Genomic DNA, 26,383 nt, shown 5'->3' on the forward strand with positions numbered 1-26,383 from the left:
CCCTGGACTAGGGGTAGGGGATTAAGGTTGGATTTCTATGTATTTTTCAAAATAAAAACAACATGAATATCAACCATTTATAAGAAAAAGTTCTTTTTAGAATGTTTTCTTAAAAAATGAAAACCATAAAATTTTCTAAGCTAGAATACCAACTGAGGAAACTGTTCCTTTCCTTCTGACATCAGTATTCTCACAGGAGAGCCATTTCATTTTCACACTTTCTGAAAGCTAATTTTTAGAAGAAAATCTATTTCATTAAAGTTTGTATTCAAATGAGTGGTAAGGGACACGATAGATTTTTTTTAACCTATCACATTAGATTTTTGGCAGCTTTCTATCACATTTGAGTAGAAGGAAAGTGCACACAAATACAGAAGCCTTCATTGTGTCACCTACCTAAGCCAAATCATGTACCCTGTGAATGTTCAATAAATATTGATCGGTGATGCTATTCATCCAAACCAGTCTCATCTTAATACTCAGAGTGAGCTCTTAAAACCCTCATCCAGCTGTGATTACACTTCTGCGATTACCATTTAGTTTTCAGTACTACTGTTTACAAAACCGTAGCGTTGTAAGGATGCTAAACAAGGTATATAAATAGTGGATGAGTAAAGAAATTCTGAATGAACTCGAACAGATACTAGACACAGAAATGTTTCCTAATACATTTTTAGTAAATGTTATAAACCTACTTTGTCATTTTTATGAATTTCCTTTGATGCCAGAGATTCAAATATATATAAATATTTCAGCTATTACATAATATATTATGCTTGAAGATTCACAAATCATTAGTAAAATTTAGCACTGTGTTAGTGCAAAAGATTAGACTGGTTTCTTTTGAGTAGACACCTCCCTTGTGCCTCCCTGTCATGTATACACCCTTGAAACCTGGGCGTTAACACCATTCTTACACAGTATTACTATGCAATGGGAATAGTATTGGACTAGTATGAATAAGTCAATGTACTAGTCTCTTACAGACTATTAAGCAATTATTCTGTTCTGTGTGTGTCAGTTTCCTCATATCTATCTTTTAAAAAGAGCTAGAATACTTCATCTCTAGTATCTATTCCAGATTCTAAATTCTATGCACGATTTATTTATTTATTTTTCTGTTCCAGCGAAGGGCTTTAGATTTTCATTTCACATCATCAGAACTAAAGGGAAAACAATTTATAAAGGAAAAAATCAGAGAGATAGTAGTCTTTTATAGTGTTAATTAAACAATTTTTTAACTCTTTAAACTGGATGTTTTGTCATTTTGTAGTTTAAGGTTTCAGTGACTTTCAAAGATGCAAATTGAGGCCAGTAATAACTGTCTTTGTTTCTTCAGACTCTATAACTGTATGAGAAATTTGTCTCTTTCCTTCTGACCTTTTAAATTATAGTAGTGCTATATATATTCACTGTAAAAAAAAACTAAGGGTGAAATTTTTTTTACCCTAATCCTCACCATCTTTCATAGTATGTATTTCCTTTTGGATCTTTTCCTGTCATGGACAAACATATATACATGTGTGGATAAATATACACACAGCAGTGGACAATTTTCTGTCTTCTTAGTAACTCAAATGAGACCATTCTCAAGTAGTTCTCAGCTCTGGTTGTATGCTGGAATCACCTGGTAGGCTTTAAATTTTTTCTGAATCCTGTGTCTCACTTTTAGAGATTCTGACTTAATTCATCTAGAGTGTGGCTTGCATATCAGAATTTAAAAAAAGAAAGAAAGAAATGTAAAATCTCTGGTGATGTGTGGCTAAGTTTGAGATCCCTAACATAGCTTTTATAATTTGTTCCTTTCATTTAAGATAGATCATGACTACCTTTCCATGAGTAAATATACTCTCCCTGATAGCCATTCACATTTTAAAGTAATTTTGCCATTAAACAATTCTGCAATAAATGTACTTGTATCTTTGGAGTTTTATGTAAATTATCTGTGGGTAGAGTCCCATTTGGGAAAGCATCAGTTCAGATACATGTAGAGAAATATTTTTCCTAATGCCCTCATTTACATGATTGTTTTAGTTTAGTTTGATATATGAGGCATTATCTCTTTCCTTTGTTCTGAAAGCTAGGTCAGAAATATACCACATTAGAGTTGAAAGAAATCATATATGTTACCTACTTATGTTTCCCATTCCATACAAGAAAAGTCTTGGTATGGTCAACACCAGTGATAATCAAGCCTCTTCTTTCCTAAGAGGGCCAGGAAGGCAACTAGATCCCAGTGCTGGGCAGTTCCAGTGGTCATCTTCCCTTATATCAAGATTAGAGCTACCTCTTTATAGCTTAGAATCCTGCATTTTCATGGCCAGAAAGAATCTTGGAAGTCATTTTGGTTAACATCTCTTTTGTGTAGATGAGAAATAAGGTGTCAAGGAGCTATGTGGTCCTATTTGATATCTTACAACTGAATAGTCATCGTCTTGCATTTGGAGATCTAGACTCATTCTCTTACTGTTCCCCTGCCCCTTCCTCTGCCCCTACAACTTATTCCTATTACATGTTGTTGTAGTTAGCTACTGCTGTGTAACAAATGACCCCAGATTTAATAGCTTAAAATAACATTTATCATTTCACAGTTTTTGTGAGTCAGGAATACAAAATGGCTTCACTGGGTATTTCTGTCTTAGGATCTGTCATGAGGTTGTAGTCAAGGTAACTGTAGAGCTGCAGTTTTTTCAAGGCTTCACTGGAAGAATATCTGCTGCTAGGTTCACTCACATGGCCATTGGACTAAGAATATCTGCTTCGAAGCTCATACACAGTTTTGCTAACAGGCCTTGGTTCCACATCCTGTGGGTCTCTCCAGAACTGCTTTTGAGTCCTCAGAACATGGCAGCTGGTGATGCGAAAGAGTTAGAACAGACACTTGAGTGTACACCCAAGTTGGAAGTTACAGTCTTTATATAACTTTATCTTAGAAGTGTCGTCTCATCACCTCTGTCATAATCTGTTTGTGAGTCACTAAATCCAGCCCACACTCAAAGGGAGTGGAACTATGCCCCATTTCTTGAGAGGAGGAATAGCAAAGAGTTTGTGGCTATCTTTAAGCCCCCACACATGTGTTTAAACTTTATTTAGCATTTAGTGATGGCAAGATTCATAATTTTAGCTCAAAGGGCATTTTCTTTTGCCTCCTGACCCTAAAAGGAAGCTAGATAATTATTTTATCAGCACCACACAACTATAATAAACTTCTGAAATTAATATGGTAGCTTAACAATATCACAGAGGTTGCCTAGTTTATAAATGGGATAATACAGGCACTGAACTTTTTAGCATATGTGTCCTCATGCTCAGTCATGAGATGTGTTTAATCAGTAAATGATTATATATTAATGTATTCATCACATGATCCCTCTCTCCACCAAAGAACCCATTATTTTGAGTATTCCATCACAGTCTGTGCTTTTAGCATCAGACCCTTGATCCCCTAAAATCTTAATGCCTAAAATCCAGATGTTTTTAATCTCTAAACTGTCAGGGTGTTACTGGGAACATAAGGTAAATGCCTTGAAGCAAAACAATAATGTGTTTTTAATGAAGAGGCCTTTCTATATTGCTGATCTCTGAATCAAGGATTTGCCTCTCTTGCAATAGCCTTTCATACCACCCTTTATAATGAAACATATGGCTTACATCACGGTAAAATACGTAGAGTAGGAAGAAGAAATAACATGTTTCACATATGTGCCATGTAATGCCATATGCCCAGCAAACACAGAGGACGGAGACTCGACTGCAGTGCTGAAATAATTAGAGTAATAGAGTGTTCTTAATTTGTTTTAAATACTGCAAATGGTTTCACATTTTCAAGTAATTAACACTCCCTTCACTTTTAATATTTGCATTTCATTATTAAAAAAACAATCCCCCAGTAATTTCTAATGAACCCTCAAAACTGACATTTAGAAAGCATTAGCTTTCTCAAAATAGATTATCAAGAGAAAATCGTTCAGGTTTGAATTTACTACAGTTATTGAACTTAAAAGAAGGAATTTTAAAAAAATGTGTTTTTGTGGCATTTGATGAAATGTGTATGATTACTTGTCTTTGTGCTTATGGTCTTGTTTTTGATGGTATATTTTCATTTGATATAGTAGAGAGTGGTAACTTTTGATCGCCTTTGTTTGGCCTGGTCTCTAGGAAGACTGATTTGATCAGTGTCTACTGATCGCATCTGCCTATCTAACTGGGCCAGGATCCTGAGCAATCCTGACCCCTCAGCCTGGTTATTAACCACGGAACCCCGTTGGAAGCACAGAACTTATCTGGGCATTTCAGTGTCATGCTGGAAAGTACCTTTGTCTCATGCTCGGGGATAAGTGAGTGTGGCAAAGTCCAGTGCCCCTTTGTCCCAGGGTATCTGTGCTTTTTTCCTCACCATGGGGAGGCAACCTTTTAGGGGAAACTTTGTCTTGGATCACTTATATATAGCTGTATCTCTGGGTATCATAAAAATTTCTCCCTGCCATTAAGAGAGACATTTTTCCTTTGGGTTAACTGGAACAGAGGTGGAGACAGTGCTTTTAATTTCAAGGGTCAGAAGTTTGGAGAAAAACCATAAATATTTCCTTTCCTGAGTACTCATCATGCTGTAGCAGGCCATTAATTTTAAAAGAGGTTTTCTATTAAAGTAGCCCGTTCATCTGGCGACATGATAGGTTAGTCTGTAGTGCTTTTTTTCCCCCTCTTACACCAGAGAAAGGCTGTAGAGGAGCAAATTATTTATTTAATAATGTATTTAAGGAAAGTGCTAGGAATTGGATTAAATTACAAAAATAATAAGTGATTTATGCTAAGGGACAGTTATTATTTTGATAGTAAATCTGTATCCTATCAACATAGCTGCTTTCTCTAAGGGTTTAAGAATTCCCATGAAAGTAATGTATACAGTTTTACCGATACAGTCCCAATAATAATGGTGCTTATTTTGTACTCTCAGCAGGAAAAAAAAATTCCAAAAAGTCAATCTCATTTCAGTGTTTAAACCTAAATCTCTCTTGCTTCCCTGAAGATTTGAGGTGATATAGTTCTAGGAAATGCCAAAGAAAGTGTAATTAAGAATTACTCTGATATATTTAATTCAGCCAGGAAGCTTTCTTATAAAGATGTTATTATAGCATGTTAGATACATACATACATACATACATACATACATACAGCCTTTAAACGTCTGTGCTTTAGGACATTACAGTTGGATATCGTCTGCATTCTTATTCTCCCTGCTCACTTTTTGCCCACCCCCACCATAGGCATTTTTCATGACCCTAAATTGTGCATCTGAGTTTATTTTACCCTCTGTGATTCTTTTGTTAATGGTGCATCCAGGGCCATGGTTTATAGGTTACTAGAGAAGTGAGGGACAAATGAACAGTGTCCCCACTCTTAGATTACTTTGCAAATATATTTAAGGCTTGAACTTTCGTAATGATTAGCTATATGTTTTTAGGATTACAAATCCTTAAAAGATGTGTTTTAGCTCTTTTCTGCTAAGGTTGCTCCTGCTGATTTTTGTGTAGTGACCCTGAGTTTTAAAATTCTATGAAGGATTATTTTTTCTATAGTTCCTTTTTCTTATTTAAGTGTAGTTAATTTACAGTATTGTATTAGTTTCAGGTATACAGCATAGTGATTCTGTATTTTTATGGATTATACTTCATTAAAAATCATTATATGAAAATGGCTATAATTCCCTTTGCTATACAGTATATGTTTGTTGGCTACCTATTTTATGCTTACTAGTTTGTATCTCTTAATCTTATAACCCTATCTTGCCCTTCCCCTCTTTCCTCTCCTCACTGGTAACCAGTAGATTGTTTTTTATACCTGTGATTCTGTTCCTGTTTTGCATATACATTTATTTGTTTTATTTTTTAGATTCCACATACAAGTGATATGATACAGTATTTGTCTTTCTCTGTCTGACTTATTTCACTAAGCTTCTAGGTATACCCATGTTGCTGCAAATGGCAAACTCTCATTCTTTTTTATAGCTGAGTAATATTCTTGTGTGTGTGTGTATGTGTGTGTGTGTGTGTGTGTGTGTGTGTGTTCTTTATCTTCTTGTCTGTTGATGGACATTCGGGTTGCTTCCATATCTTGGCTATTATAAATAGTGGTGCTATAAACACTGGGGTACAAGCATCTTTTCAAATTAGTGTTTTCATTTTTTTTTCCAGATATATACCATGAGTGAAATTGCTGGATCATATGGTAGTTCTATTTTTAGTGTTCTGAGGAAACTCCATACTATTTTTCATCGAGGCTGCACCAGTTTACATTCTCAACAACAGTGTACAAGGGTTCCCTTCTCTCTCCACATCCTCACCAACATTTGTTATTTGTAGACTTACTGATGATAGACATTCTGACATGTAGGAGGTGATATCTTGTTTTGATTTGCATTTCTCTTATAATTAGCTGTGTTGAGCATCTTTTCATGTGCCTGTTGCCATCTGTGTATTTCTGGAGTAATCTCTATACAGGTCTTCTGCCCATATTTTGATTGGGTTGTTTGGTTATTTTGACAGAGTTGTATGAGCTCGTTACATCTCTTGGATATTAACCCCTGGTTAGTCATATAATTGCAAATATTTTCTTCCATTCCATAGATGGTCTTTTTGTTTGATAGATGATTTTCTCTGCTGTTCAAAAGCTTTTAGGTTTAATTTTTTCCCATTTGTATAGTTTTCTTTTTTGTTTCCTTTTCCTTAGAAGACAGATACAAAAAAATACTGCTACAATTTATGTCAAAGAGTATTCTGACTATGTTGATCCTCAGTGGGACTTTCATTTCCTGGTGGGACTTGCCCTTTCTATGGATTCTTAACTTCCTTTCCCATTTGAGAAGATCCTTTAACATTTCTTTTAGGGTAGTTTCAGTACTGATGAACTGTTTTTGTTTTAGCCTTTCCCAGTTTTTTATTTCTCTTTCTATTCTAAATGATAATCTCACAGGGTAGAGTATCCTAGTATGAAGATTTTTTTCATCAAACTTTTCAGCACTGTGTATCATGCTACTTACTGCAGAGTTTCAGAAGAGAAATTTGCTGATAGCCTTATGGGGATTCCCTTGTATATAATGCTTTTTCTTTTGCTGTATTTAGAATTCTCTCTGTCTTTAACTTTTGCCATTTCATTTACGATATGTCTTGGCATGGGTCTGAGTTCTACTTGTTTAGGGCCCTCTCTGCTGCCTGTACTTGGATATGTTTCCTTCTTCATATTTGGGAAATTTTCAGCCATTATTTCCTCCAATATATTTTTCATACCCCAACCCCTTTCCTTCTGGGATTCCTATAAGGGAAATGTTCATATGTTTAATGTCACCCCAGTGATCCCTGAAACTGTTTTCATTATCTTTAATTTGTTTTTCTTTTTGTTCCATTTTGCTTTCCATTGTTCTATCTTCCACATCACTTACGTGTTCTGTATCATTTAATCTTCTATTCATTTCTTCTAGTGTGTTTTTTATTTCAGCTATTGAATTCTTCATTTCTGATTAGATCTTTTTTATATTTTCTAATTCCTTGTTAAAATTTTCACTGTGAACATCTATTCTTTCCCACAATTCAGGTCACCTTTGCATTCCACAGTGGAGTCTTCTCCCTGGTCATGGCTCCCAGATACCATGTGATGCAGAACTTTATGAGAAGAGTTACACAAAGAAATTTTGTCATTGATGGTAAAAAAGACAGAAGTCTTACAATTTTAAGTTTGTCGTTTATACTATACTTTATTAGATTATTCTTTATCTAACCACTATTGTTTTTTGTTTGTTTTCTTTTAATTCTGCTTAAGTTACTTAGTCATTGTTTATAGCTAACATCTTAAAAGTTATTATTTCTTCTCCATATATAACTTGGTAATTGCATATTTTGGTTTTTTGGGGTACAAAGAACAACTATATTTGACTCCATTTATGAAGAGTATATAGCTTAGAGCTTTTAAATCTAAGATTACTTGCATCTGAGGCCGTTATATGACATCAGCTTCTGTCTTTTCTTTTTTACTTCCCTACCTGAAGTTTCACCCCACAATCAGCAGCTGACACAGGAGATGTAAAAGCTTGATGTCTTTCTTCCCCAAATTATAAATCTTTTAGTGAAAAAGGACTAAATATTAAATGATTCGTTCATGAGGTAAAATGTTTAAAAAATACTGTGTGGTAGGCACTAGAAATAAAAGTGAAACTAGTAAAAATTTATAATCCCCAAGTTCTGTTAGCAAGGAAATATTGTACCATTTTCTATCTTATTTTCTACTTTTCTGTTCCAAATAAAATTACTGTTTTCTAGTGAGAAGCCCAACCAGCAAGGACAGTCACCTGAAAGGCCATTGCATTCTTCAAGCCCACACAAACATCATGGAGAGATGTGTGTTGTTGTCGGGGATGACAGTGTTAGCTAGGTTCCTCCGTGAAACAGACGTGTGTGTGCCTAGGATTTCTCAGTTTCAGCATTTTGGAACACTAACATTCGAAAGAACCATAGATACAGAGAACAAACAGATGGTTGCCAGAGGGGAGAGGGCTGAGGAGGATGAGTGAAATAGGTAAATTTAAAAAATGTATTTGGCTGTATGGGTTGAAAAGGCTATCACCTCTTTGGCAAAAGTCATTAAGAAGAGACTCATACCTAGGACATTCTCACATACATGTATCATTTTCAAACATTTTGAATGTAAAAAAAAAACACATAATGTAACTTAAAATAGTGTGCAGCCCACTGAATACATGTAATTCCTGAATCTTTTTTTAATATTTAATACTAACTTTAACATGAACTGTTAACATGTTGATATAATAATAATAATAAGAAGAAGGAGAAGGAGAAGGAGAAGGAGAAGGAGAAGGAGAAGGAGAAGAAGAAGAAGCAGCAACATTTAATGGGCTTGTTTCCATGTGTCTCTTTCATTAATCAGCCTGTGGAAAGACCACCCCCCAAGACCATTAAGTGAAGTAGATCTTGTTCATTATCATTTTATCATCATCTTCTCCAAAAAAGAACTATATTGTGTTCTTATCAATTAAAAGGCACCACGGAACTCAGAATATAATGAGGTTGGGAAATGGTATCTTTTTGCAAAGTGTAGAGAGTTACTTGGAAAAAAGAATGTTCAGCTTATTTAGATACTAAAATTATAAATAATCACTGTAGATTCTTGATTCAGTATGTAGAATTACCTTTGTGGAATTAAGTAGACAACTTGAAAATGGAACTATTTCATGTTTCTCCCCAAGAGGATAAATTTTGATTATGCATTGATTAATAAACTAATGAGAACATGCTAAAATTTAAATATATAGGCATTCCATATTACATATATAATTGTACATATGATTTGGAATTATGAGACTTTTTGAAGAATCAGAATATTACCATAAAACATGTGTTAGCATTTACCACAGAGTGATTACTTCAGAGTACTTAGCCCTACAACGGATATTGTAGATTCTTTTTTTTTTTTTTTACCAAAACAGTAATGAGATATTAATTTATTGCATTTAACAAGGTGTTCTAAAAGACTAAGTGTAGTTGTAAGCTTTAATATCCTCAGAAACATGTACATCAGCTATTTACAGAAAAAGTCATCTTATATTTATCTACTTTGTGAATTTTGAACCAATACATTTTGAATTTAATTTTGTTTTGGCCAGTGTTTGCTGTTGTATCAGTTTTCTGGGGCTGTCATAACAAAATCCCACAAAGTGGGAGGCTGAAACAACAGAAACTGATTGTCTCAAAAGTCTAGAGGCTAGAAGTCCAAAGTGTCAGCAGGGCTGGTTCCTTTTGAGGGCTGTTAGGGAAGGGTCTGTTCCAGGCCTCTCTCCTTGGCTTGTAGTTGGTCATCTTTTTTCTGTGTCTTTTCCTTGTCTTCCTTCTGTATGTGTGTGTATCCAAATTCCCTCTTCTTATAAGAATGTCAGTTATTTTGGATTAAGTACACTTAATGCCCTCTCTATAAGACCCCATCTACAAATTAGGTCACATCCTGAAATTCAGGTGATTAGGACTTCAACTTGTAAACTTTCACAAGAATACAATTCAACCCAGAACAACCATCTTGTTCTACTTCCTTTTTTTTTTTTTTCCTTCTCATCTGTGGCTTGGCAGGTTATATAAGATTTGTAGTCAGAAACTTGCTAGCACTGAACTTTTGGGTCAGACACTGGTTACTTCTCTGAACTCGTTTTCTCATCTGCGCGTGAAGATAAATCCTACTTTGAGGGGCTCTTGTGAAATTAAATAACTGCAAGAGAAGTCACTTTCTTTTGTAATTAAACTTACTTGAAATTGAGCCTCTTCTTCACACCAGCTTTAAAAATGTTAGGAAGATTTTTTCCTGAGTGTCATTGTTCTCGTCTCTAAAATCAGGAGAAGAATATTGGTCTGGCAGAAGCACGTTGTCTAGAACTTTAGATGAGCTACATAAATATTAGGTATTAAGTCAGAAACTGTCTTCAACAAATGTTTGGTAAACAGTAAAGTATGACAGCATTTACTCTCCTTCCTTCTCTGTTACTTCTATGTAACATTCTCAAATTTATGGGCCATTCATTTTAGCATTACTCTAGGTTATTTTATTTTTCTTTAGAACATGGTGAAGCTTTGGATCCACAGGGCCATAAACACAAAGCTTTTTTTCTTAAGTAAAATGACATCAAATACCCAAGCCTCATTTGTGGGTAACACACAGTGTCAGCTCTTTTCATCCCCAGTTCACAAGACAATTCAGCTCTAATGCTCTAAGGCATCTATTATATGTAATGTGTTAATTTCTGGCCTGTGCAACTAGAATGGTACTAGCTTTATAACCTCCTTGGGAGAATTGAAAAAGAATCATCCAAATTATACTCTGTAGGGCATAATTATCTCATGGAACCCTAGTTGAGACAGACTGGCTAAATTTTGTTTTGTTTTTAATGACAGTGGACAAAAGCTTTTTTCCTTCAAATCCTTCCTGCATCCCTGATTTTAATGTGCTTTTGTTGCTCACTGATTTTGATGCAGTGGGGAGGAGACAGTCATTATTTCATTTCACACAGATGGAAGTTGAAGCATGGAGATGTCAGGAATTGTCTCCAGAGCCTTCTTGAAATAAGATAATGACGAAGTGGGGAAAGTAACATCCGCCCAGCCCAAACACTTGACTGCTTCTGTGGGATCAAGATTTCAGACTATAAAATAGATGTCATGTGTTTTATGTGGTTATCATTCCCAAAGAAATCAGAAATGTCTCATGCCATTTAGGGCAAAATTGGGATTATATTAGAGTGGCAGTAGTGTAGCTTGAACAAGTAGTTTTGGTACACAGTGTCATGATTTATTATTACCTCATTCACTAATATCCAAAAGGCAGCCATTGCTGTCAGCAGAGGTCTAAAGCTTTTTTCCTTTAAGACATCTGAGGTTTCCATGTACCCTTTGAGAGAAACTAACTCCAACTTTTATCTCTGTTTTTTCTGCTGATGGTTGAGGTTTAGTTTACCACACTGCAGGATAAACTAAGCTTGCCTTAATGGCCTACCACAAACTGGCTTTACCTATGTCTTAATTCTTTCATACCAAACCTACAGTGTATATGCAATAGCCAATTTATTGATTCCTGAAAATATTTTGAACATACCAACTTCTCAGTCTTATACTTGTTATTGAAGTGTCTTGTAATCCTCTCAAGTCATGATTCTAATTGTTCTTCAAGATCTCAGTCAACAACCACCAGTTTCGAAAGATCTTTCCTGACCACTGAGGTCATATTTTCCTCCTCTAAACATATATGGGTATTTATTATTCAAACCATCTATTAGATTCTTGGCACATATTATCATGATTTTCTGATTTTTACATTTCTACGTTTCCACACAAACAGCAAATCCCTAAGAGGCATTGCCTTCGGCTCATCTTTTTTGTATCTGATGTGTATTAGCAGGATGTCCAATACAGAGAGTTAACATTAAAAAAAAATTTGCTTATAGATTCTTTGGAACCATATTTTAATTCATTGACTTCATTATTAAAGTTTCTTCCTAACAATTATATGTAAAGAAAAGAAAGAAGGAATGTGCTTCTGAAATCAGGTTACTATTTTGAGGATTTTTTACTTCCTTTTACCTGTTTATGTTTGTACATGCTTTGGAAGGTCTTAAACATGGAGTAAACTTGGAGTAATTTCTTATTAAGACTACAATCCTAGGACTTTGTAATACTACCCTGAGTAGCCCAGTTCTGTGCCCTTTAAAGACTAGAGAATCAGCATAGGTAACTGGTAGAGCCTCTACCGTCGTCACTACAATCACCATCAACCGGTGAGCTGGGAAAAAATGCAGATGGGTTTGCTGCATTTTTTGATGTTTCTTGCAAAATAAATTTATCCTGTACATATTTCATACATATACTTCCATACAAGTCATGACTGTTTTATAAGGTTTTAAAAAATTCCTATCCTTGCGGATACTACTAGGGATGAGGACAATAAATAATTAACAAATACATTTTATGCTATGTTGAAGGTAATACGTGCTATAAAATAGAGCAGCTGGGGAAACTGAGGCAGAGAACGGGAGTGATTTGGCCACAGTGATTAAGAAAGTGAGGGCTAAAGCTAGTCTGGAACTCTTGTCCCTTGTCTATCTCTGTCCCTTTCTGTGGACACATTGCTTCTTCTGGACACAGGGGCTATTCCTCTTTCTCCATGTATATTCCTTCCATCTTTCAGGACTTCTTCGTCCTACTTAGAACAGAAAAGCTGTATCTGATCCCAGCTACTGAAAGTCATAAGTCTTTAAATTCTCAGTGCTTTGGGCTAGTCACTTACTATTTCTGCCTTATTTATGTTTTTAAGAGAATTTGAGCTCAACTCTAATTTGTGTGTAACTTCAACTTATGCTATTCTCAGCAATTTCTTTTCTTTTCTTCGAAATGATTGGGATATAACTAAGGAAAATATGTAATGATAAACAGTTTCTAGAAAAACTATCTTAAGTTTTCTCAGCAGAAGTTTTTAAAATGTTCATGGCTTTAAACAAGTATTCAATTTTATGAGCATACCACAGTTTGCTCCACTATTGATAAATATTTAGGTTTTCTAGCTTGTACCATTGTTTATAATAATGTTTATGTTAATGTTGGGTATATAACTAGCAACGAAATTGCTGGGTACTGGATAGGTATGTATTTAGCTTTATTAATACTGCAAAACACTTTTTTAGAGGGATTTTACCAGTTTGCACTCCCATCAGCAGTATATTAGTATTCACTTGTTCTACTACCTTGCCAACATGTATTGTTCAATGTCTAATTTTAAATATTCTGGTGAATGTGTTGTGGTGTCTCATTGTGCTCTTCATTTGCATTTCTCCAATGACTAACATTGTTGAACATCTTTTCATATGTTTAATGGCCATTTGACTATTCTCTATGTCAATTGCCTGTTCAAGGCTTTTTGTCTCCACCCTCTCTCCTCAACAGACAGATGATACAATGAAAAATGAACAGATAGTATCAGGCCTGTGGTGGATGTATGTTTTGCAGATATTTTCTTCCACTCTTTGGGTTGATCTTTCTTAATAATGTCTTTGGATGCTTAGACATCTTCAATTTTAATTAATCCCAATTTATTAATCTTTATTGTTATTACTTTGCCTTGTTTCAGAAATCTTTGCCTATGCCAAGGTTACAAAGATATTTTTTCTGTGTTATTTTCCAAAAGAACTACTGTTTATCTTTCACAGGTAGGTCTCTGATCTCTGTGAAGTTGATTATGTGTATGGTATAAGGTAGAGTGTCAACATATGTTATTACTCATATAGATATCCACTTAACCCAGTGCTACTAAAAGGACTATTCTTTCCTGCTGTATTATTGAGGCACAATTGTTTATAAACAAACTGCCTGAATGCAGTTGGGTGTTTTAGAGTTATTATTCTGCTCCACTGGTCTGCTTATCTTTGAGCCTATACTTCACTGTTTTAATTTATTTGGCTTTATAGTAAGTTTTTTAATAAGTAACTGACATTGTCACCTTCAACAGGTAGTTCCTCATCATTTGTTCTTCTAACAGATTAACTTGCCTATTCTTGTTTTTTTTGTACTTTCTTATAAATTTTGAAATTAGTTTTTCTGTTTTTTAAGAAAAACATGTTGAAATTTATATTGGGATTCCACTGAATTCATTGATCAATTGGGAAAAATTAACACCTTTATAATAATAAGCTTTTCAAACCAGGAGTATTTTATGATCATCTCTTTATTTCAATCAGCTTTAATTTATTTAAATCATCTTTATTACTAATGCTACATTATTTTCTGCATAGAAATCTTAACTTTTGTTACATTTATTTCTAGATTTTAAAAATGTTTTTGATGTTCTTGTACATGGAATATTTTAAAATATTTATTTTCTGATTGTTTGTTGTGAGTATATAATTCAGCTGATTTTTTTATATTGACTGTGTATTCAGCAGCCCTGCTAAATTCACTTATTAATTTTAATATTCATCATGTCTCTTCACGTTTTGCACATTATAGTAACTAGTAAAATCAACTAGTTCCTATCCAAGGATGGGCACATCCAGCATGCTGTCAGAAATTGGTCCAAGGAACACACATGGACTGTTCAGAATGTCATTCCTTTTAAAAAAAAAAAAAAAACTTGAATGAAAATTTCACTTTTTTTCGATTATTAACATAGCTTGAATTGTGGACTTTGTCCTTGGGCAGAAACTGCTTAAGGAAAATAGCATCTATGGTGATATAATTATGCTAACTACTACCTGTCAGTACACTTGGTGAGGTCAGTTGAGATCTCAGACACATACGTCACTTCATTTATATCACCAGGAAGGAACTTCATGCTACGTGGTTTTAGCCAATGGTTAAAGACATTTTAGAACACCTTCACTCCCTCTGAGCTATGTGACTGAAAATATTTACAATTGGAAGAAGGGGCAAAGAGGCACAAATAGTTCCAACTTACTAATTTTCCTAAATCATAGAACAATATAGTACTTTAAAAAAATCTGAAAGATAATGACAGTGATTTTACTAGTTGATTGCTGTCAAAAGAGGACCAAATTAAATTAGACGCAGACAAAAGAAGCCAAGTTGCCTACAGGTATTTAAAGTATGGTAAAGTACTGAACAGAACATACGTTTAAAAAAATCTTTGTTTGATAGTGGATGAGATAAATATTTAACCCCTTGGTGTCATTAGCTTCTGCTGCATACCAAACCATTGCCAAATTTAGTAGCTGAGCCAACATCTATTTATTTATTTCACAATACTCTGGGTCAGCGGTTTGGACTGGGCTCATCTAGGTGGTTCTGCTGTGCTGTGGGCTGTGCCTAGCTCATCTTTGCTGGGCTCACTCATGAGTCTGTGGTCAGCTGCCTGGTCCTTTGGGAAATGACTGGTCTAAGATAGTTCAACTGGGGAGCTCATCTCTGTTCCATATGATCTCTCTTCCTCTACCAGGCTAGCTCGGGTTTATGCAAATAGCGGTAGTGGTAACAGGAAACCCAAGATCAACAAGTGGAAGAGAGCCTGCAAAGTTGCTTCCTGAGGGCTTCTTGAGGCTCAGGGTCAGAACACATACAGTGTTGCTTCTTCCCTGTTCTGCTGGCCAAAGTGAATGATGAGGCCAGCCAGAGGAGGATAGACTCCTCCTCTCAAGATGCTTAGGAAGATGGCATTTTTGGGTCACCTTCTACACCCTCCATATAACAAGATATAGTGCTCTACGATGTGTTTTTAAGACAGGGGTTAAATACTGATAGTTTACAGTTTATTTAGGTAACTAATAAGAAAACATAAGGACTTCACGTTGGGGTGTTAAAAGCCTTGCTCTAATGGGGAAGGAATTCCTGGAGTGAAGACTGAGGGATGAAGTGTAAAAGATAACCGAGACTGAAAAGCTAATTTGGGAAGCTAGCCAGCAATTGACTCACAGCGGGACCTAGCTTCTAAATCCTGAAAGAAAGGATTTTTGAGTTATTGGAAAGGCTGTGTTTTCTAATAGTCTGAATGCCAGCGTACTGTTGGGTATTCATATCACTGCTAACATTACAAAGTATAAAAGGGTCAAAACAAGACTTTGATGTACCAAACTTCAGAAACTCTTTTTTTTTTTTCTTTTTTAAAGTATGTGTCAAAAGCCTTTTTGGAATCAGAGATTTAAAAGTGTGACCACAGAGATCCAGTGTGCCCACCATTTCTTTGTACATGAAAGCAGATTTTTTTTCTAGTTTTGAGGAACGCAAATGAGAACAAATATCAGGTATTTTACTTTTCAAGTAAAATTTCTAAAGTGGATTAAACTTCTCTAGGGGAGAGCCCTGGGACAAAGAAAAAAATTTATTTGGTTTTATAGGGCCTGTTGTTATATGGGAAGGAAAAACAGCAACTTATTACATTAGAAAACAACACATTTTCTCTGATTGTTGTAAGTGGAATTTAGGTGTGGGAGACAGCCATAGGCTTCCTGAAAAGTGAAGCTGGAAACTTCCATAAAGTGTCAAAGACTTTACAACAGAGTGCAATGGTTGTGTCCAAATAAATGGATTGGAAGTCTCTACAGAGATGTGGGGCAGGGTGAATGGTGGAGGGAGATTTATATTTTTAAAACCATTGGCGCACAGCCACTGGACAAGTTGTCTGAATATAAATCAGACCATGTCACTCCATAGCATAAAGCCCTCCAGTGTCTTCCCGTGGCACTGCAGATGGAATCCAGTCTCTGCAGTGTGGCCCACAGGCTCTATGCAATCTGGGTCCCTCCTGGTTGCCCAGTCTAGTGCTCTCTGCTCTCTGCCTGGCTCACTGGGCTGTAGCCACACCAAGCTCAGTCCTGCCTCCAAGCCACTGCCCTGGGCGGTCGGTCCCTTAGCCTGGAAAGCTCTTCTCCAAGTTTTCTCATCATCATTATCCAGGTTCAGGCTAGCACTGCACCTCTTCAGGGCCCTTCCCTGTTATGCTGTCCCAAGCTCTCCCCTCTTCGTTACTTTGTTTTCTGTACAGCACTCACCAGTTAACTTTTTAAAAAATTACTTGTATTTTCTATCTCCTCACACCTGAAGGGATTAGGGGCCTTGTCTTGTCCATCATTATGGGTCTGGTACCCATCACTGCACCTGGTATTCAAGAATATTCATGGAGGAAAATAATGAAGGAATTCATTTTTTAAACAAAAACACAGTTGATGTGTGAAGTGGTTCTAGCTTTCGTGTGGATGGTTTACAATGATAAAATGAGGACATTGTATGAAAATCTCAAAAAACAACAATCTCTTTTCTCCTCTGGGTGTTACATCATGTTGACATCAGCTGTCACATAGCCACTTTAACAGGTGGTGATTATAGCAAGTGTTTGACTCCAGAAGGGGATGGGTGGACAAAACCAAACTACCAGTCACTAAAAGCTCTCTGTTTTATCTCTTGTCACCTGAAATACATGTCAAAAAAAATCCAAACTGTGGAACATCTAGGCCAGTGGACCTCCAGTGATTGGTGTGGCCTAGGAGAAAATGATAGAACTTCTATTTCTGTTTATTTTTATCTCATTTTTAAAATTTCTAATTTTTTGTGTTTGGCAACTTATTTAGTTCAGTAGTATTCTAATGGGGATGTATAATATATAAATACATCTACTCATGTATTTTTTTAAACATGCACTATATTTCTGTATGGCCTGTATGCACTGTATTTATGGATGGAATGTATCCACCCATCTGAAGTTGGAAAATAGTAAGATTTATGCTCTGAATAGTTTCGACCCTAGTGACAGTTGCTGTGGAGGAAGTGAGCACATTTTCTAAAAGAATAGCTTTTGAAAAATGTTTCAGAGGGTAATGTGATAACACATCATGGTTAAATCTATGATTAAAAAATATTAAAGGAAACATAATAAAAGCAAGGGTCTATCTATTCCGTTTATGATGGAAACATCATTGAGCATACCACGAAAGATAGACAGATTCCTAAAATGATGACATTTTAATCTGGAACTTGATCCCCCGCCAAATTATAGTTAGGGGTCACCCCTTCCCCCACATCACCAGTGTCCTTGCGCATCTGGCTGCTGCCCCAGCCCTTGCTTGCTCCTATTCATGTCAGTGCCTGGGTACTCCTCTTCTTAAGTATATTAAAAGTCTGTGTTTCAGAAGGCCTCTTGGATGATCCCTAAACCCAGCTGAGAAGTTTGGTCGATGTTACTGTCTAGCATCTCCTTTCCTTTTAGTCATGTGAGCCATTCATTTAAGATTACAACTGGTATCTAGGAAGTTTGGTATTCAGAAAGTTACTACATCCCATTGGCAAGAAGGCTTTTAATGACTTTAAACTGTGTTTTTGATATTTCTACTGTGTATTTTGTCAGAGTACTTTATAGAAGTATAATAAAAACGACAGTGTTTTAAAAAGCCTTTTTCCATAGGTCTTGAATATATATTCTGAAAGAGTGACTGTGGGAAAAATTTTTTTTTTTCATTGCTAGACTAACAACACATCCCAGTATGGGAAATGCATAGTGCTTTTATTGCTGCGGGAAATTTTTGTGCTTTATTATCAAGTCACTTTATAATGCCACTGCTTTTGAAAAATAACCATTGTGTGTCTTCCTTTCTTGATTCAATATGGTCGCGTTGCCCTCAGCAACTTTATAATAAAGTACATTCCAGCTGGCCCCTTTCCACCTGGATAACTGTCCTAGGTATCTCTGTGAATTCACCATCTAATGGTTTCCTATCTTCTTCCAATTAGTCTACATGTATTTTTGCCAGAGTTTAAATGAAAGAGAAAAAGAACTCCATTAAAAAAAGAGCTTGATGAAAATAGACAAAATAAATGTGCCTCAAGGTGGTATAAACATGTGTTTGCATGTTATTAATTCAACTAATAACATGTGAGAGTCTAAAAAAAATTATTTCTGGTTAATCATTTCTGCTTCTAAGCACACCTATAAAACTCTTTGACTCTAAGATACTCAGGTACATAATAACTAGTTATGGAGTGAAAGATTGACCCTTTGGAGAATTTTTGACTCATGGGATAAACTTTAATGTGTGGATTGTTTATCTGTCTAGGACAATGACTCTCAAATACTTTTATTTAGTGAGATCCTTTCATCTTTCCTTCCTATACCGAGTTTTTAAGGTTTTCTTTCTCCTTCATTTGGGCCAATCCTTTTACTGTGTATCTGCCAATTGATGAAGATAATTTTTTTTGTTCAATGTTGCTCATTTTAGAATGAATCATGACCTCACCTAAGCATGCTATCTCCATTGTAGTAAGTCAGAGATGAGAGAGACAGAATACTGTCAAGAAAGAAAATTGGTTTGGGTTCTAAACCTTCTCCTGAGACGAACCAGATGTGTGTCCTGAGTTTATTAGTTCCATTGTGTCCTTTAATTTCACTCATTGTCTGCTTAATCATGAGGTTGTCCAAGATGTAATTTTTCTGATTTTTATCAATCTTTGGTTTCATTCAAGGGGAAGGGTAGATGTGAAAAAGGCACTAGCAGTGAAGAAGAGAAGAATATAGCTGATAAAATAAATGTGCAGGGTGAGAGAAGAGGAGAGTGTATACTGAATATCTGTGATTAATATTTTACTCTTTCTACCCTTTCTTTAGGTTCTGTTTCTATTTGGTTAGCAACCATTCACTTGGTTTCTCCACATACAACTTAACTCCTCTACTATATGCGGTGTTTATAGATTTTCAGAGAGATACGTGGTCAGTCATGAGGACAGGATTGGGAAAATGAAGAGAAGATGCTTTCATTCTACATTCCCCAGCCATTCATGATGGCCTCTTACAATTCTACTTTCTATCTCTGTTGCTGGCAGTGATTTGAAAGAACATTCCTTGGAACTGAGTATTTCTATCCTGGGACTCTTCCCTAGGAAAAGAGCTAAGCTCCCAACATGAGGGATGGGAGCCACATCTATTCACTGACAGACATCAGTGTAGTGTCTGTCCCATTTAACAGATTCATTCTTTTAACTGGTGACTGTATTTATGTGGCCTAAACCTGTGAATTGACCTTCCCATCAGGCAAACCAACTTCAGTTCTAGCTTAGGACAAAGGGAAATTTGGGAGCCGTCAATAGTGTTTTGACTTCCATGCCCAGAAATCTGTTTTCAGTTTATGGGCTAAAATTGCACTGGAAACACCTAAAATTGATGGGTGTAGACAGAAAGAGGCCTTGAAAATTCCCATTTTTTAATTTAATTTTATTTTTCTTCAACATTAACGAACTGTTCCGGGACAGTGTTTCCTAACCTTGGCGTGGTTAACATTTTGGTCCAGATAATTCTTTGTTGTGGAGGGTGGTCTTGTAAACTGTAAGATATTTAACAACATCCCAGGTCTCTCCTCCTTAGATGCCATTAGCACTCCCCTTATACTGTGACAATAAAAATGTCTCCAGACATTGCTGGTTGTCTCCTAGGGAAGGGACAAACTCATTTTCAGTTGAGAGCAACTGATCCAGAGTTTTGATCACTCAGAAGACAGAATAACACCTGTGAGTAGGCAAAATCAAATTCTGTTGAGCTCTAGTAGTGAATTATTTAAAAACTATTAAAAGACCCTGTATTTTGTTCTTAGACTAATATTAAGGGAAAAATATTATGGGGTGGTAAATTTTCCACAAAATAAATTTTAAAATTTTCTTTTCATAGTAAAAAAGTTAAATCATTATCACGTACTGCTAGATTTCTACTATAAATTTATATAAATAAAACAAATAAGATGGATATAGTAATAACCAAAACCTTATTATGCATAGTATATTGTACAAGCAAAATGTATTTTAAATAAAATATTACTTTACATGCACTAAAAAAGAGACCCTTTTGATTTTTAAGATAACAAAAAAGTAAATGAGGAATAATGAATTAGAAATGAACGTTTCACATCCATTAATTAATCTGTGTTCTTTTGTTTGGGTAGGAAGTGACTGGGTAACATATCTGTCTATACTTCGTGAGATTGATCAGTTTCTCACTTTAAAAATGTATTTTGGGAAGAATGGAACAAAGAGCAGAGTCCAATAGCGTGTTGAATAGATTTGCATTTTAACTTTTCCATTGCAAGCTTCCACTAGCATCATATAAAACTAGATAGAAGTTACCACATACAGTAATCATTTTAAAAAATTAGATGCTTTTTTCTAAATCTAGCCTACTTTTCAAATCAGAATTATAGTTCTATTTGTAGGGAAAAAAATGGGTAGGCAGGGAGATAAGTTTTTTTTTTTCCCTCTATCTGCTCATTTCTCATGGCGTACTTCCTGAAGGAGAAAGAAACCATCAAAGTTAATAATGTTGTTTTCCCACTTCTGAAAGTAACTAATATTTATGTGCCTTGAATATAAAGTTATTTGATATCTTACAGAGATGATGTCAACAGTAGTTTGAAACGTGAATTATCTTATATAAAACTCAGACCACAGGCTTTTCTCTTTGTACATCAGAACTAAACATATGAAGAGTCTTTAATGTATCCATATTAATAGGCATTGTTTTACTTTTCAGTTATTCTTATAATCCAGTTGGCTTCGCCAAAAAGTTATTGTGTACGTAAAATCACCTGCTGTCTTCACCTTCAGTAAGTCATAGCCTAAGCCAAAAATGAGATGATTGAGTTATTACTGTGTATTTGTATGTAATATCTCATCAACTCTCTCTTGGCTTTTCTTTTTTTCCTAATTTATTGCCATGAAAACATGTTTAGCACAAAATAGAGTTCTGATAGGATATGCTGTTATGTGATAGAGTACAATTTAAGGAGTTTTGTATTGATTTCATTAAAGTAATTCCTTATGTTCTTTTAGATTCAAGTATTTTATCCAGAATACATTGGATGTGAAGTTATTTTTCACTGTTTAATTTAATAGTATTCCTCTGTTGCCCTTCTTTTTGTCAGTACTGGTTCCCATAATTGTAATGAAGCTTTTGGTGCTGCATGTATTGAGGAATGTGTTTTCCATGTCCTTCACTGATACTAATTATTTTACAAACATTATAGATATTACTTCACATGGACGGGTAGAAATATGCCTGCCTTTCCCATCTGTGGAACACGGCATGCCTTTGCTGTCAGAGTCCCCATTTCTGTTATATCCCAAACGGCGACTTTTCGGTAGTGGGAAATAGAACTCTTCTACCGATGATATGAAATACCTGTTTTTTCCTTTTTAATTATAATATTTCTATTTGGACATTTTCCCGTTACACACTTGACCACTTATTGATCCATCACATTCTATGAAGTAGTTTGGAAAAATGAAACAAGTGTTTTTGGCGGAGTGAGGGACAGGGACGGGGTGTGAGTGACCCCAGAGGTTAAGTGGGTTTCCTCACATAACAGTGACTCCTTAGAGTCTAATTATTAGGAAGCCAAGACTGCAGGGACTCAGGATTCCCACCTCTTTATTTCAGTTTACAACCTAGAAAACCTAGACCTTGTTTATAGCTGTGCTGTTCAGTGCTGTTGAAAAATGAAGCTGTAGTCTGTGCTGTCCAGTGGGGCAGCTGCCAACCACATGGGGCTATTTAAACTTAAATACAATAAAATGTTTCCTTCCCCAGTTGCACTCGCTATGTTTGAAATGGTCAATTATTAGTCAGTACAGATAAAGAATATTTCTATCCTGCAGAAAGTTCTTTTGGATAGTGCTGGAGGATTCTTGTTGTAGACCATGATAAAATATTTAGGAGATTATCTTCTCTTGGAAAATCCTCATGAATAAGTGAAATGTTGAAAGCTATTTTCTGTTTTCTCTTTCTGTTTGTGTCCTTGTTCTGTGTGTGCTGAGAGCACGGGAAACTCACAGGGTGCCCTCAGAGGTCTCCACCAGGCTTGCTCTGAACTCCAGGCACCACCCCCCACTCCTGGCATCAGCCACAGCAGCCCTGCTTTTATCTCCTTCATACATCGTAGTTTCCTGGTAGTATGTCTTCTGTACAAATGCTTTTTGTTTCTTTTTTTCTTCTTTTAAGTGATTGGAAACCGGTTCTAGTTGATACAAAGGCCTGATTGGTTTGGGAGGCTGATAAAAAGAAGTTACATTTTGGGATTTCCTCCTTACCACACCATCCCCCCAACTTAATGGGTACATGCTCAGCTTAAATATCATTGCCTCTAAGATGTCCAGAATTGAAAGTATAGGACTATTTTAAGACAGAAAGGAGTAAAAGATTTAGGGCTAAACAATATCTAGTTTTCAGTTAAAGGAGTGTTTTTTTTTTTTTAATCTTTTTTTTAATCTTCTTATGGAGATTTTGTTTTTAAACTTAGTTCTTTCCCTTTCTTTCCCTCTTTTCAGAATAATGATTTGATGCTTTACCTTTTTCCTAGATTGACCAATGTAATTTCTAAAATAATTTTTAAGATTATAAACCAATGAACTTTAATATTATGTATTCCAGTTAATTACAGTTAGTATTCTTTTTGTTGCTCAGATTTTCCTACATTTGGCTGATGTGAGCCTCATAAACTTCACTCCTCTTTTTGGATCTAAGCTGTTGGTTGTTCCTGAAAACCTCTTTGCTTCCTAGTACGGCAGGATGTTCCACTCTCATTTTGCACATTTCCTGCATCAAACCTACAATCCCTCATTTCTCTAGGGACATGTAGGATATTTTTTTTTTAAAAAGAAGAGCTTCATTTTGCTTTTTCTTCTCTTAGGTTAACATCATCTACAGAAACACCAACAATACAGAAAACTGAAAAAAGAAATCCTTCAGTGTTCATATTAGCCTGAATATGAATAGACATATTACAGAAAAGGGTTCCAGTGTTAAATTGAAGATTGAGTAGGTGTCAGCTAATGAGCTCACTTGAAGCAGTGTTTATTAAGTCACTTAGGCAAGGGTACTTTTTGTTGTTTCGTTTCAAATTAGATTGTGTACACTGGTGCTCTGAACTGTTAGCTTCTCTAACCACACATGGACATAAATACAAAGGTAGATATTCAGCCAATTGGAAGGAAACAGAATTATTGTTCTTAAGATCTTTGTGCTGTGAGCAATAAGAAACCAGAGACTTTTAAATATTTTTAATTTTATTCTGAACTCATCTAGATGGTTCAAATCTGCCCATCCCTCTTAATAGAAGGCACAAAGGGCAAAGTGTATAAAAATCACAAGGTTAGCTTCTGCTGAGGGCTAGTGGACAAATGCAGAGTAATTTGTGATGTAAGCTAAACCATGGTATTTTGAGTATCTCCAAACCCCTTTTCTTAACCTTTTCACTGCAGAGTGCTTGTCAACCCTTTCTTTAGGCTCATGGAAATTACTTGTAACATTCATTCATCCTCATTATTTTCCCTGAAAATGTTTCCTTAAAAATCTATTTCCCATTCTTGTTCCAAAATTTAAATTCCACCTTACTGATATACAAGCCAGCATTTTCCTTTTGGCAGTGTTTCTATGTAATAAACAAGATACAGAGTGGAGACTGGCTGGAATATACAGTCAGAATCAGTCTTATCATCACACCTCTGATCTCCTTTTGTCATATCTTGGCCAAGGGCAGAGCCCATTTAAGTATAAATAGGTATGTTCGTATCTGTGTTCATTTCTGGATCCCATCACTGTTTCCAGTCCAGAGGTCACATTTGTAGGTTCCTTTGAAAGAATTTAGTCTTCTTATGGCTCTTCAGTTGAGAAGGCGAAAAGCCACATCACCTCGTTCCTGGGAGAGCATTTCATACATCTCCATCTCTGTGATTGCACCGAGCCTTCCTGGAGCAGTTGGCTCTGATACGCTTGCACAGACACAAATTGAGTCTGACAGGACTGATGTCTCCTGGACTTTGCTATCATTTGAAATGCTGGCATGAGGATGGGGCCCAGGAACTGGGGAGAGGGAGATAGCTGATGCTTTTAGCACTTCTTCTATGAAGTTTTGAGAATTTTTAACATTTGATAGCTGTGAACTGCTTGATAAGTTGTTTTGCAGATGAGATTGATAACAATAGCTGATTTGGAGCAGCTGGCTAGCTTTTAGTTTTAAGTAGATGCATTTCTATGTCCAATTTGCTTCTTCATGCCACCCACAAATCTATTTAAAAGGGAAAAAACGGCTATTGAGTGGAATGATAATTAGAATGATCCCCTTCTTCCTTTTAGTTTTATCTTCCTGCTTTCAAACCATTCATACATAGTAATGAAAAAGATAGTATCTTAAAAAAATTGTTATTCTCATGCTCAAGCTCAGTTTCAAAAAAGACACACTCTAGTATCCACATTACAATACTTTTTAAAAGTACAAGTTATTTTAAGTTTTTAGATTATTTCCGGGTATCTTTAGTATTTTGTGTCCAGAATTCTATACATGTTTCACATATTCCTACATACAAAACTTAAAGGTATACCGTATCATTGGCAAACAATTTTTAATTATCATTCTCAAGTTCTTCTCACAATGATAGAGGAAGCAATAACATTAAATATGCTCTCTCTCTATTAAGAGCTTACTCTGTATAAGATGTTGTGCTAGATTTATTGAAGGTGCTATAGGAACGATTATTTATTACCATAAAAGCCATACTTCAGATTGTTCCTTGGAGCCAGTCAGTCATCACTTCCATTCTTTTTCATTCCCACCAGGACCACCATTACTCTTAAGGTCTGTGTTACTTCCTACCTGCGACTCTTGATAATACTATTCTCTAAATCATCCCACATTCAGCTGTCAGTTAATCTTTTCAAAGCTTACTTCCATATTGTTCTGCTCTGAAACATGACATAGCTCCCTCTGTGGTTTGCTGCAAAAAGCCTGGTTGACTGACATCCAAGGCTCTCTATGACCTATTATTCTTTAAGCCTGGACCATTTTCCTTCGCCTCTTCTTCTTTTGGTTTCTGAATGGATCTGTTACACCAACCCAGTAGTCTCAGTGTGGAGCATGGACTGGCTGCACCAACATCATTCAGAAACCTGTTAGAAATACAAGTTCTTGGACAGTACCACAGACCTACTGAACCACAAACTGGTTGGTGGAAGGTGCCCAGTTATAAGCCTTCCAGGTGTTTCTAATGCATATAGATATTTGAGAAGCCCTGCTCCAGGCCAACCAGGCAACTCCCCTCTTTCAAAGTTCCTTTTCCACTGGTCTGCCTCTGCATAGAATTCTCAGAATGCCTTTCCTTCCTATTGATAAAATTCTGCCTGTTCTCCAAGGCCCAGTTGGAGACACCACCTTTTCCATGATGCTGTTGCTGATCCTGTCTTTAATGTCATTATTTGGCTTTCCTTCCTGGCACTAGTCACTTATTAACTTGTGTTAATCATCCAATGTAACTTTTATTTTCTGTACTTAACTAGGAAGTCATAGAGGATGGACTCTGACTCATTTTTGTAT

At 35.8% G+C, this 26,383-nt stretch overlaps 1 protein-coding gene across 18 annotated transcripts in view; it reads left to right on the forward strand.

Annotated features, from left to right (window-relative positions):
* Nucleotides 1-26,383, forward strand: part of PTPRD (protein tyrosine phosphatase receptor type D) — a 1,875,536-nt gene that overhangs the window by 1,468,517 nt on the left and 380,636 nt on the right. The gene's annotated exons all lie outside the window — the stretch shown is intronic.

This window comes from Camelus bactrianus, chromosome 4, assembly GCF_048773025.1.
Source record: "Camelus bactrianus isolate YW-2024 breed Bactrian camel chromosome 4, ASM4877302v1, whole genome shotgun sequence".
NCBI lineage: Eukaryota > Metazoa > Chordata > Mammalia > Artiodactyla > Camelidae > Camelus > Camelus bactrianus.